Source organism: Triticum aestivum, chromosome 6A (genome assembly GCF_018294505.1).
Source record: "Triticum aestivum cultivar Chinese Spring chromosome 6A, IWGSC CS RefSeq v2.1, whole genome shotgun sequence".
Taxonomy (NCBI): domain Eukaryota; kingdom Viridiplantae; phylum Streptophyta; class Magnoliopsida; order Poales; family Poaceae; genus Triticum; species Triticum aestivum.
This window is the reverse complement of record NC_057809.1, coordinates 196,956,917-196,971,201: the sequence shown is the minus strand read 5'-3', so window position 1 is coordinate 196,971,201 and position 14,285 is coordinate 196,956,917. Positions and strand designations below refer to the sequence as shown.

Here is a 14,285-nt window from a genome sequence, read left to right as displayed (position 1 = left end):
GCCACCATACCTACCTACCATGGCATTTCCATAGCCATTCCGAAATATATTGCCATGCAACTTACCACCGTTCCGTTTACTATGACACGCTCCATCATTGTCATATTGCTTCGCGTGATCATGCAGTTGACATTGTATTCGTGGCAAAGCCGCTGTTCATAATTCTTTCATACATGTCACTCTTGATTCATTGCATATCCTAGTACACCGCCGGAGGCATTCACATAGAGTCATATTTTGTTCTAAGTATTGAGTTGTAATTGTTGAGTTGTAAGTAAATAAAAAAGTGTGATGATCATCATTTTTAGAGCATTGTCCCAAGTGAGGAAAGGATGATGGATACTATGATTCCCCCACAAGTCGGGATAAGACTCTGAACTAAAAAAAGAGGCCATAAAAAAGAGAGAGAAAAGGCCCAAATAAAAAAATGAGAGAAAATGAGAGAAGGGACAATGCTACTATCCTTTTACCACACTTGTGCTTCAAAGTAGCACCAAGATCGTCATAGAGAGTCTCCTATGTTATCACTTTCATATACTAAGTGGGAATTTCTCATTATAGAACTTGGCTTGTATATTCCAATGATGGGCTTCCTTAAAATGCCCTAGGTCTTCGTGAGCAAGCGAGTTGGATGCGCACCCACTTAGTTCTTTTTGTTGAGCTTTCATATACTTATAGCTCTAGTGCATCCGTTGCATGGCAATCCCTTCTCACTCACATTGATATCTATTAATGGGCATCTCCATAGCCCATTGATACGCCTAGTTGATGTGAGACTATCTTCCCCTTTTTGTCTTCTCCACAACCACCATTCTATTCCACCTATAGTGCTATGTCCCAAACACACAACTTCGATGAGCCACCAACTACATTACAAACCGAACACCGTACCCAACACCAAGCCTAGTTCAATACGTACGATGTCAGTTTCCCAACTTCGAGGGGGGGTCGTCCCACGCATGTTCTCAAACTTTATTTTGTGTAGCATGGGAACATATATAGTGTGTGAATAACTTTGAAAATTGGTCATTGGATGAAGCCAAGCCGACAGTACAGAGATGGCAAATCTGAGCACTACTGGCAGTTGGATATCATCTACATTCCGCTAGATTCTGTCACATGTACAATCTAGAACACTCCATGGTTGAACTTAAGCATAGTGCACAAACCTCAAAACACAAGCACTTCTCCTTTGTTCTTTGGAATCTTCCATATCTTAATTGCCCAAACATTTTTTTTCTAAATGAATTGTCACTTTTTTACCTTTAAAATGCACAATTCCATGAATCTTAAATTAGATTTTTTATATAAAACTAATTGATTTTGGATGAGATGAACTATAAGAATTAAAAGAACATCTACATCATGCATATATGACTCAAAGCTTGCATGCTATAGTGTGGTATTTATTCATAATTTGGTTACCAAATCTCATGCGTGCAATGCACGTGTACCTTAATTTTACATTATAGAACTTGGCTTGCATATTCTAATGATGGGCTTCCTCAAAATGCCCTAGGTCTTCGTGAGCATGCGAGTTGGATGCACACCCACTTAGTTTCTTTTTAAGCTTTCATACACTTATAGCTCTAGTGCATTCGTTGCATGGCAATCCCTACTCACTCACATTGATATCTATTGATGGACATCTCCATAGCCCATTGATACGCCTAGTTGATATGAGACTATCTTCTCCTTACTGTCTTCTCCACAACCACCATTCTATTCCACATATAGTGCTATGTCCATGACTCATGCTCATGTATTGCGTGAAGATTGAAAAGTTTGAGAACATCAAAAGTATGAAACAATTGCTTGGCTTGTCATCGTGGTTGTGCATGATTTAAATACTTTGTGTGGTGAAGATAGAGCATACCAGACTATATGATTTTGTAGGGATAAATTTCTTTGGTCATGTTATTTTGAGAAGACATAATTGCTTTGTTAGTATGCTTGAAGTATTATTGTTTTTATGTCAATATTAAATTTTTGTCTTGAATCTTTCGGATCTGAATATTCATGCCACAATAAAGAAAATTACATTGAGAATTATGCTAGGTAGCATTTCACATCAAAAATTCTGTTTTTTTACCATTTACCTATTCCAGGACGAGCAGGAATTAAGCTTTGGGATGCTTGATGCGTCTCCAACGTATCTATAATTTTTGATTCTTCCATGCTATTATATTATCTGTTTTGGATTTTAATGGATTATATATACACTTTTGTATTATTTTTGGGACTAACCTACTAACCCAAGGCCCAGTGCAAATTGCTGTTTTTTTGCCTATTTCAGTGTTTCGCACAAAAGGAATATCAAACGGAATCCTAACGGAATAAAACCTTCAGGGGAGTTATTTTTGGAACAAATGTGATCCAAGGGACTTGTAGTGGATGGCAAGCAACCAACAAGGAGTCCATGGGGCAGGGGGGCGCGCCCTCCCCCCTCGTGGGCCCCTCGTGGCTCCACCGACCTACTTCTTCCTCCTATATATATATATATATATATATATATATATATATATATATATATATATATATATATATATATATATACCCCGAAAACATCCAGGAGCACCACGAAACCCTATTTCCACCGCCGCAACCTTCTGTACCCTAGAGATCCCATCTTGGAGCCTTTTCCGGAGCTCCGCCAGAGGGGGAATCGATCACAGAGGGCCTCTACATCAACTCCATGGCCCCTCCGATGATGTGCAAGTAGTTTACCTCAGACCTTCGGGTCCATAGTTATTAGCTAGATGGCTTCTTCTCTCTCTTTGGATCTCAATACAACGTTCTCCTCGATCTTCTTGAAGATCTATTTGATGTAACTCTTTTTGCGATGTGTTTGTCGAGATCCGATGAATTATGGTTTTCTGATCAAGTTTATCTGTGAACAATACTAGTAAAAATGCCCGTGCGTTGCACCAGGCGGTAAAAAGGGGCACAACCTGCTTCATGTTGTGTGCTTTTTTTATATCCAGTTCTAATAAACGTCGATAATAAGGTTAAACATGGAAATGCCCTTATTTTTAATAAAAGTTAATGTTTTCATGCCCCTTCAGCCCATCAACCGTGCTACAATCTTCAACTTCAATATCAAGCATGCTATCATCAGAGACGCCCGAGTAGTTCCGCTGTAGTGAGAGCGCTCTGCTAATGTTGTGCAGTGCAGCCTGCTTGTACTGCTGCTCTTGCATGCTCAGGCTATCAGGTGTCCGGAAAGAAGAAAAATTATTAGAGCTGCGGGAGCAGCAGCGTCAAGTGCTGACGTGCTCTCAAGGAATCCTTCCGTGTCAGAAAATTCATTCTCCAATTTCTTAGCATAGATAAGATATATATCAATTTCTTAGTCTGTGTTACTACTCATGAATTCTTTTAGCCACTGATGTGGTTAATAAAAAGATCAAAAAGTTCAGCATAACTCAGACCTGAGGTGTCAACTCTGTTGTTGCTTGTAATAAATATGGGCAAAGAGCACCGTTTGAGTGGTGCATTATCTCTCCAAATATATAGCGCTTGTACTCAACCATGGACTTCTCGTGTATGATGTAAGGCCAGATTAGCTATATGAACTTTTTCAAGTAATAATATGACAGCCAGCAAAATTTCACATCAACAAGCTCAAAAGGCAATGTTTCGAATGTTAGGATACGCTAAACAGGAATAGATTAAGACTGCTCCAGTTTAGCTAATTATCACTACATTCTAAAATTAAGAAAAACAATATGGTGAAATGTGCGAGCTTGACTTTAAATTGTGCATTAGAAACATGACAAAAAAAACCTCTCCAATAAAAGGGAGTAGATCCATAAAGAACACACATGAGTAATTCAAATTATGAATTGGACAGAGTTTTTCATGGTTGCTCAGCATAGCAAATGAAAATACCACCTTATCATATATTGGGTCTTCAATAGAATCGAATACATGGTCACAATATTCCTGAGATTGATGGTTTTTGAACTTTATAACAATAATAAGAGGACCACAGCAGCAACTGAAAGGTTTGCTACGAACCTATAATTTGCTTGCTCCTGAGAAGATAAAACCGACATAAAACTGATTATCATCCTGCAATAATTAAAATCAAGACTCCTAGGTCCCAGCAAATTACCATGCTAAAAGGAAAAAATACTAAAACTCAAAAGCAACTGAAATTAGAATGTAACAACAAATAGTTTTCCATTATCCCATTCCAAGTTCAGCACGGATTACCTCTTTTGGTTGGTCCCCCTCATCGAGGATAAGTAATGTTCAGAAGGGCTTCTTTTTTCCATAATCAGGCATGCAAATTAATTTCCCTTCCGATGGAAGGATCATCCCTTGGTGAGCCTCGCCTTTTCTCTAGTAGGTTGGCAAAGCATGGTTTGGCAGCCGGGGTACACCACCAAAGTCTGACAGTTGCTGAACACAGTCGTTCTGTGAGAAAAAAATATAGTAAGTTGGATTTTGTCATGGAAGAGAGATAATTAACAATTATATCAGATTATGTAAAAACCCCATGGACAGGTAAGTTGATTTAGCCGAGCGCAGTGCAGGTTCCGTGTAGATTTCTAAGCTAGATTTGCCTTGCGTTACATAGATTGCCTATTTCGTGGACTGTGAATTAAGTGCTTTGGCTGGACCTGCGCAGATGGATGATGCATACAACTCCCAGTCTAGGAGCTTTGCGGACTGTGAATTAAGTGCTTTGTGCTTGCTGAACTTCTACTATGCAGCTAGCTTGTGTGAGTCAGAAACAATGTAACTATGCAAGTGATCTATATTTTTTTAATAAGAACAGAAACATATCAAATGATGGTATTATGGTTAAAGAAAAGGACTACTCCAGGAACGAGATATTAGACCAATACCAAAGCACACTATCAGCTAAACCAAAAGAAAATGTACCTGCAGGAAACTACTGCAAATTACTTAGCTTTGATGCAAAAATTTCCCTATTTTTTCAAGTGCACATCTATGTCTTGCATTTGAGGATAATGACTGAGAACAATTATGTTGAAACTAATCCAGATTAATTAGGAGTACAAAAGCAAATCTCTCATGCTTTTCTAATAGAAAAGTGCAGAATTTGTATGGCAATGACATCTATTAGTGTATAGAAAAGGATATATAGAGAGGTCTGGTCACAGAGGCATCTCCATGAGCTGTCTTTACCCTCAGAGATTTAAACAAACTGTTATTGCACACAATCCAACCTCAAAATAGGAGAGCAAAAGAATGCTATAGATCAGACTGGAATTTCATGGCTGGGTGAGAAGGCTACATAAAGAACACATGTTATACCTGAGCATGGTTCAGGAGTCCTCGCCGGCCGAGGCGGCTCCCACATCCTTGAGAGTTGTGGTGTGTGAGTGTGCTCACGTATCGCTGGCCATGGAGACTCCCGTGTTCTCGGAAGTTGCAGCGCCCACATGAGCTCGCGTCATCGCTAGATGCGGTGCCGTCATCATGAATCTGGACCCGCGATGAACGTCTAGAAGAAGGACGACACCATGGTGGTAGCCGCTGGCCTCAGCCCACTTGGACGGCGCCACAGGAAAAACAACTGTTCATAATGATTTACCACAAACATGACAATTTGTTTGGGCACACATCATAGGCAGCTAACTACTCATAACAAACCCTAAACTCCCAAATCCTTGGGCTACATGTGGACAAATTAATTAAGGATCCCTTCACTCAAGCCTCTCATACATCATAATAATCATACACGAGATAAAGAACTGTATATCAGCATTGATGCGGTCACTGCTTAGGCATATTGTCGGACATCATAAGTGCAAACCAGACATGGGGCATTCAAGAGATATTTTCGAGGAGAAGTAGAGCATTAGGCAGAGTACTGCACTCAGATTAGCATAGAGATGCAGGGGTGGCGTAGTTACATGCGAGATGCCGTTCCGAGCCTCACCTAAGCCGCCTCACCACTCTCTCCTCGCTGCAGATTGATATAGTCAAGAATCAAATCAAATTGAATAAAACAACTTTTACAGATTGTACAAGGATGTACCTCAAGTGGGCACGGCTAGCAGGACGGCGTTTCAGTTAAGTCCATGTTCCGGCGAGATTGGAAGGGCTTGGCAGCATGAGATTGGAGGTTGAGGAGGCTTCAGGTGGCGCCGGAGAAGATTGGTACGGATGGGGAGGGGAAAGAGAATAGGCGGATGGCAGAGAGGCGGCGCGCGGCAGTGGCGGCGGATGGCCGGAGAGGCCGCGTGCGGAGGCGGCAGCGGCGTACCCGTACGCGTCGAAGGCGAGCCCTCGTGCTCGTGTGTGCCTGTGTTTTTCTTTTACAATTCTGCTCGCTCGTGTGTATTTCTTCTCCATTGTAAGGCCCAGGCCCACCCACGAAACGTTTTCTCTACAGACTTAAAATAGCACTGCGGGTTGAATACATAATTTATGAGGGATTTTTTATGCCGCGACGGTGAACCCGAGAGACTCAACCCGTGCTTTATTATTACTAGCAAAAGGGCCCGTGCATTGCACCGGGGGAACGAAATCACATGCCCCTAACCCAATAAGAATCGATCTTAGAAATAGTCATGTAATAAGAGTCAATCGGTACACCCACCACAGCTTTTGATCATAGCGTCTTAAACATAGTGGTACACTTAATTCAGAAGCCGCAACAACTACCAAGAAGGCAACCATCTCGTATGAGGTCTTCCACTGTGTTACAGGTGCCAAATTGTCTAGAAGGTTGCCATCTCACCACCAATGCCAAATGAAAAAGTTATTACACCGGCTTCACATCATATGGCACGGCCCAGACTGAAAGAAGGAACCCAGGTTTAGATAAAACGCTATATAAAATCATCACTTGAGCATCTCAAGCGAGTTCTTCGTCCGCCGAAAATTCCCTTTGTTCTCCAAGTCAATTCTTTCCGTGGCTGAAACCACCACCCCATCATATTTTTATGTTTAGTCTATCACACATAGTTTAGTAGCACAGCATAGAGAAAAGCACAAATGTATTTAGAACTGAAAGTAAATATAAGAAGCATGACTATATTGTTGGAGATTATTAATCCAAGTCATATAGAAAATAGAAGTGTTGAAGCAGTCTGTACACAAAGTTGCAAACCCATCCGGATGAAGTAGTCTATAAGTTAGTTACGGATTGTAACGAGCTGACGTTAAAACTGAAACCAGAGCAGACACACAATTTCTCTCTCAAAAAAAATTATGATTATTATAGCCGACTACATGAATTTATAAAAAGAGAAGTGAAAAAATATCAAGTTACAGGTGAATAAATTACAACTACAGATTTAATAGTCCTCCTCATGAGTCGATGACGAGTGCGAGAAGCAGGCTTCTCCCTGCCAGCACGACACATAACCTGCCTATAATTTCACCCTTGTTTTATATTTGATCTTTTAACCTATAAATACCCTACGTTCCACTAACTTGCATATTTTATAACGTTTTCTTATTTTATTTTATGCATATTCATTTCATCATGCCATTTATAATGCTTCACACCAAATTAAAAACTATGAAATTTTTCAGAAAATCATTTAATCTTTCCTTCCATTTTATACAATTGCTTTTCCAAATTCCTTTTTGAGCTTTTCAAAAAATCAAATGCCTTTTTATACTTCAAGTTTTGTCCCCAAACTTTCCCAATCACCATTTTATTACTTTACCAAGGTCCACCAAAATTTTCAACATATTTGGATACTTCTGAAACTTTGTCCTAGTTCTAACCTATCTGAATAAATCAAATGTGTTTGAATTTAAACCTTGTATTGCCCACTTCTAATTTTCTTGGAAGAAGCACATTTTTGCGAGTCCAGGAAAAGTAGCACCTTGCCAAAACCCCATTCCTAATCCTCTCTCTTTTTTACTCTTTATCTATTTATATTTAATAAATAGAGAAAATGTGAGAATTAGGGGGGTGAGAGAGAGGGAGTCAACAACGCAGTATCTAAACTGGCCGCCCATTCGGCCTAAGGTCCAGCCCAGCCACACCTTAACGTAACCTAGCAATCCAATCTGTTCTAAAAAAAAGAAAGCAATCCAATCGATTCCTGGACAGCTTCGATTCCTTTCTCCTACCTCGCGACGTCAGGGGAGGCGCCCCACGCGCGCGCCCGATCCCCGGCACTGGCCAGTTTCGCCCCATCCCGGCGAGGTTGCGCCGCCGTCGGCCTCGCTCTTCCTCGCCTCACCTCAGTGCTCCTCCTCTCCTGCTTCATCGCGGCACCATGGCCAAGCCGCTCGCCTCTGTTCCCATGACGCGCATGGTCACCACCGCCGCGGCTGTGCCCTGCACCGCGCCACCGCAGCCTCGTCTGACCTCATGTCGCCGCACCGCCCCTCCTTTCTCACTTCTCTCCCTCACCTCCCTGTCCCCTTTCTACCCAGGAGCGGCGGATGCCATGGATCCGCCCGGGAAGCCGCACTCCGGCCTTCCTCGTCGTCATCGGCGACCCCCGCCTCGCCACCCGTCTCCGGATCAGCCTCCCCAGCCCCCGTCGTGCACGTATTCGGCCCCTGCAAGCTTCAGTCGCCGCCGCCGTTCTACATCAAGCAGCCCCAAAACGAGAGCAACGCAGGGTTGAATACTCAAAACCTCAAGGTTCTTTTTATAACAATGAAACGTTTTCTCGGAAATATCCACTTAAGAAGGTACTGCGGGTTCAATTACTGAAAAACACAGGGGCTTTTTTGCAAAAGGTGCGCGACGGTGAACCCGGAGACTCAATCCGTGCTTTATTATTAGGGAGAGATTATTATTATATTACTAGCACAAATGCCCGTGCGTTGCAACGGGAGAAAACATTGATCATGAGAAACTGTGTCGTGGGACAATGGACGCTCATGAGAAAAAAAGATGGATCATTTGAGAATTGCGCATGAGCTCATGACATGGGGCCGGTATTACTCCGAGTAAATTTATGTTTCTGAACCAGAAAAATTAGCAATATCAATAATCTTAAGTAATAGTAGCAGCAAACAAACCAACCTAGAATAACAATTGCAGCAGCAAGCAATTCCAAACATCATTTTGGTCCATTTAGCAAACGATGAGAGCGTTGTGGGTGGAGAGGGATGAATGTCCTGAGGAATTCGATCGGTGCCTTCCACTTTGCAGCATATTCTTTGAGAGTTTAATAACTGCTATTTCTAAATGGCGCATCATTGTAACCTTTACAAAATTATTACATGTCACTAAGGTGATGGACGAAAGGTTTATACATGTGCACTTTGTGAACCTCCACTCATTTAATCAGATTGGTAAATTCACGTGTAGTCGATGTGCAGAGTTTATCCCAATCACTACAAATAACCACCATCTGTCCCAAAGCAGAGGAATATTCTAAATCTGAAGGTAGCGGTAGTTAAGTTCTATTTTTTTGGTAGAAAGCTAAAACTCAAATTGTTGACCGTACTGGTTTACAGCCAACGAAACCTCGGATACATGTCTAAAGTTCATTAGGGATGCCAGCCAACACACGAAAGCTCCTTTTTCTGAACATCACACATGTCATGTTCACTTGTTTAGAGGAAATGTAAATTTTCTCCATCAAGTAAATCAACCTTCACAAAAGAATAAAGTTACCAGATGTCCTTACATGATCATTTTGCACAAACATACACCACCTATACTGGAGAACAAAGTTGTCCGGCAACCCACAAAATGTTCAGATTACTGTATAAAGACTGTCAGTTTTTATTATGATGAAACCTTTAAAATTGTGTACCAAAGGTTCGGATCAAAGGAAATGTAGGATCCTCATTCATACAATGGAATTTTCCAAGAGGTGCCACGTCTGGAGTTTGTGTGAATCATACACGATACTCTCTCTGGTAAAACCACCCTAAATATGGGTCATTTGACATATATCAGTTTTACTTTGGGTTTTCTATATATGACTTACTAATTGCAGGACACCAGCATGCATGTTGTCTTAATTTTCTTTTGCAATCTCAGGAAGAAAGCTGCAGATGTTCAGTTTTTTTTCTAATGTGAGTTGTAATTTGGGTAACATAATCTTCAAAATGACTGTACAGATGACTCTTCCATGATCTACTTTTCTGAGTAAGATATTTACATATAAAGTATGCAATCCTTTGATGTTTAAGTACTTCTCAGGAGCTGAATATATGTCCTATGAAAATTTCTTACCAGATTCTGGAAGAATTTTCATATCAGCAGAGGCCGCTCAGCTGTCATACTCAACGACCCAATGTACAGACTCTACTAAAATTGACAAGTGGTGCCTGCTTAGTGTGATATGAAAAATGGTTACAATTTGCAGAGAAAAATAAAAATCAGAGCCTTTCTGTGTGTGGCAATGGAGATGAGTTGAATGAATCTGCAACTGAATTCAACTGAAAAAATCATGGAAACCTGAACAAAAGGGAGGATCGTATACAGCTACATAATTTTAATCTGAGTGGAGTTGGTCATGCCGCATGCAGACCGTGGCGTTGTGCTACTGTGTGCAAAACATGGAGTTTCAAGTTGCTGCCTCTATGCCCATAGCTCTACGGGTGCCTGCAGCAGCGCAGCCATCTCCTCATCGGTGATGGCGCCCAGCCGCACGAGCTCCACGTCAAACACCTCAGCCATCCACTCCTCGCGCACCACCGACTATACCAACGATGTACGGCAGGTCGAGCGCACCGCCGGCATCGTCCTGCATGGATGCGTGTGTCAGGGACTTGCAGGTAAGGAGCTCCAGTAGGAGCACTCCCAGGGAGTAGACGTCCGCCTTCAGCATGGGCTGCCATGTGTCCAGCACCTCCGGGGCGCGGTAGCCGCCGGCGCCTGTGATGGCGAACGTGCGCGCAGATGGGGTGAGTCGGGGAGCGCGTGCATGCTCCCCCGTCTCTGTCGATCTCGGCCGCGCCTGTTGCTGCTGCTGCTGCTGGCGGCGGCAGCAGTTGCTGCTACATAATGGGATTGTCTTCGAGCCCGGTGATGGATCGCGATGAAGACGGGGAGGAAGGCCGGCGAGGTCGAGATGGCGCGGATCCAGCTGCAGGAGGTCGACTCCGGCCTGATCCGGGCGAGGCGGCGTTAGTCGTTGGCCATGGCTGCTCCTGTAGAAGAAGTGAGAGGCAGTCCTTGTGTGAGAGAGAGAAACAGAGGGGAAGGAAACGGAGAAGAGGGAGAGCAGGGAGAGGGGTGCGAGGCGTGGAGGTCCGGCGGCGCGGCAGCCGGTGGTGAGGCCGAGCGCGAAGGCGACGGGGCGGCAAGGGGCTCCCGGATCGGCGGGGGAAACAACAACGCAGCCGGGATATATACAGATAGATTAGTTTCACTTTGGATATGGTAAATAAATATAGATGTGTTACAGAAAAAAAACTGAAAGCGTAAATTCATGAAAAGAAAGTGTATTGTGACGGTGAACCCACGGAGTCAATCCGTGCTTTATTATTAGGGATAGATTAGGGAAAGATATATATATATATATATATATATATATATATATATATAATGACATAATGTCAAACCTAGCTAGGATGCTTGGACCAGCAACTCCCACTTCGTGTCAGCAGGGCGGATGCATGTAATGATCGATACTTTGGTCATATATGCATGTCGCCATGACCTACCATAAGACGAACCAATGAATCTATCATTTGGTCAAATAACTGTTGTTGTTGTCGATAAATCGCTTGGACCAATAGATTGAACCATCATAAAAATCACACGAGAGGGACCACAAAACCAGCACCTCTTACATGCGGCCCAAAATGATGTACGTTGGGATGGGGTCATGTGTGTTATCAATATAGAATAATGTACAATTTAGATGTGGTGCCTACCTCTTGATACAGACAACAACCATGAAGGCAAGGTAGTTAAGGGGGAGATACGCAGGGTTTGATGTAGGTCGAACCCAGCAATCCGAGCATGTGAGAGGGAATCCTGACAACGCATGAGCTCGAGCTTTGGTTGATTGACATGTGACGGTGATCGGCCCTAACACGAACTAGGAGGAATCCATTCATGGCCAACACACACCCCTCATTATCGGTCAAAGGGATGATATATATACACTTGGGGAGCCCACAGATATGCGTGTCGTCACAAAAAAACTGCACAAGGGAGACGTGGTCGATCAAAAGACCCCGTATACACTGCATGCGCCCCGAAAATATGTATGGGTATGATGGTGTATGATGTGTTTAAATCCCGAATGCACAACTTCGATGAGCCACCAACTACAGTACAAACCGAACATCGTACCCAACTCCAAGCCTAGTTCAATACGTACGATGTCTGTTTCCCAACTTCGAGGGGGGGGGGGTCGTCCCACACATGCGCTCAAACTTTATTTTGTCTAGCATGCGACACACACACACACACACATATAGTGTGCGAATAAATTTGAAAGTTGGTCGTTGGATGAGCCAAGCCGACGGTACAGAGATGGCAAATCCGAGCACTACTGGCAGTTGCATATCATCTACATTCCGCTAGATTCTGCCACATATACAATCTATAACACTCCATAGTTGAACTTAAGCATAGTGCACAAACCTCAAAACACAAGCACTTCTCCTTTATTCTCTAGAATCTTCCATATCTTAATTGCCCAAACTTTTTTTTTCTAAATGAATTGTCACTTTTTTTACCTTTACAATGCACAATTCCATGAATCTTAAAATAGATTTTTTTATATAAAACTAATTGATTTTGGATGAGATGAACTATAAGAATTAAACAACATCTACATCATGCATATATGACTCAAAGCTTACATGCTATACTGTGGTATTTATTCATAATTTGGTTACCAAATCTCATGCGGGCAATGCACGTGTACCTTACTAGTATCAATAGGAAACCATCATGGTTAAACCCTTCTCGTTGTTGGGTCAAAGGGATAGATTGTGTGGGCCCCCCTAATTGTCGGTAAAGGATAGTATATATACCTCGGGGAGCGCACATATATATGTGCCGCATCTATAAGCCACACAAGGGATACTTGCTCGAGAAGAACACCCTGCCCCCTATACCCTGCATGCAACCTGAAAAAGGTTTATATAATCGCCATGACAGGTCAAGTCAATCATTCTTTAATTTTTAGAGGAAAAAATAACCGATAAAAACATAGTAGGTTTATATTATCGCCATGACAGATCCAGTCAATCATTCTTTAATTTTTTTAGAGCAAAAAATAACCCATAAAAACATAGTCTACAAATTAGGAAAACAAGGATCCCAAGGTTTATATAATTGGCATGATAGGTCACTATAAAGATATAATATATCTTTATAATGACCGTGTGATGGCATTTAAATGAAGCTTGAGATATGCAACTTCCCACCGGGTCACCCATCCTTGGACTACTCCAGCCCGAGCACGCTTAACTTTTGCGTTCTATTCGACTAGGCTAGCGGATGGGAAGCCGACCCTTGCTGATAAGAATTGCCTCCTTGCCTTAAGGCGTTTCACGCTGGTCACCCTGTGGGACCTACTCCCTCCTATCACACACATTTGTGCTTTTAGAAACTACTTGGGATATTTTACATGGCCGGTGTGTCGCCGCTAGCCTTCAATGAGCACTGACACTAGTAGCAGGAAAACGATGGGAGAAGAGGCGGGAAACCGATGAGAGGAGTGGCGATAAACGGTAGCCTGTTTTGAATGAAAACCTAGTAGAGAAGGAAGCATGAGCTACACGATGCATGCACACAGTGCTTACCCATGTACTGCATGTGCTGTCGAAAGGGCTCAGGGTTGCCGTTCGATCTTGGAGCAACCAACGATGCACACATACGATCCGTGGGGTTTGGGTTCTAGCCAATCAGAACGCACGACTCAGATCGCGCGCGCAGCAGGGGGTGGAGAATATCATACGAAAACCAACATTTGGTGGAAACCGGTGAAAACCATGAGAAAAAGATGTTCTGAAGTTTTTTTTTAAAATGCGGGATGTTAAGAGGATGATGTTCTATTGCCACACAAAATTTCAAGTTGAAACACATTACGAGATGTGAGCTATGAAAAAGACAAAATCAGCATTGAATAGTGCTGAATAGTAATATCACTATTCAGGGCTGAATTTGTCTTTTTCATAGCTCACATCTCGTAATGTTTTTCAACTTGAAATTTTGTGTTGCAATAAAACATCACCTTCTTAACATCCCACATTTTTTTCTTCAGATTTTTATGAAACTTTAAAATATGGTCTCCACGAAGTTTTCATTGAATATTGGCTTTCGTGAGTGAACCGTGTGCTATTTGAAAACATTTCGTGAGAAGAATCTCGGTTTTTAAATCCCCGTAAATCCAAAACTAAGCCAAAAA

The 14,285-nt window shown here is 42.4% G+C and overlaps 1 long non-coding RNA gene across 3 annotated transcripts; it reads right to left on the bottom strand.

The window, feature by feature from the left end:
* Positions 1-3,729: 3,729 nt before the first annotated feature.
* LOC123130549 (uncharacterized) lies at positions 3,730-6,319 on the bottom strand. 3 transcript variants are annotated; one of them, XR_006463869.1, is made up of 4 exons: positions 6,017-6,318; positions 5,290-5,944; positions 4,219-4,422; positions 3,730-4,037 (listed from the first exon to the last, which is right to left on the bottom strand). It is a non-coding gene; the product is annotated as an uncharacterized lncRNA (long non-coding RNA). The 3 variants fall into 3 exon arrangements; XR_006463870.1 differs by having other exon boundaries at positions 3,730-4,422; positions 5,290-5,551; positions 5,892-5,944; positions 6,017-6,315; XR_006463868.1 differs by having other exon boundaries at positions 3,730-4,422; positions 6,017-6,319.
* Positions 6,320-14,285: the final 7,966 nt, after the last annotated feature.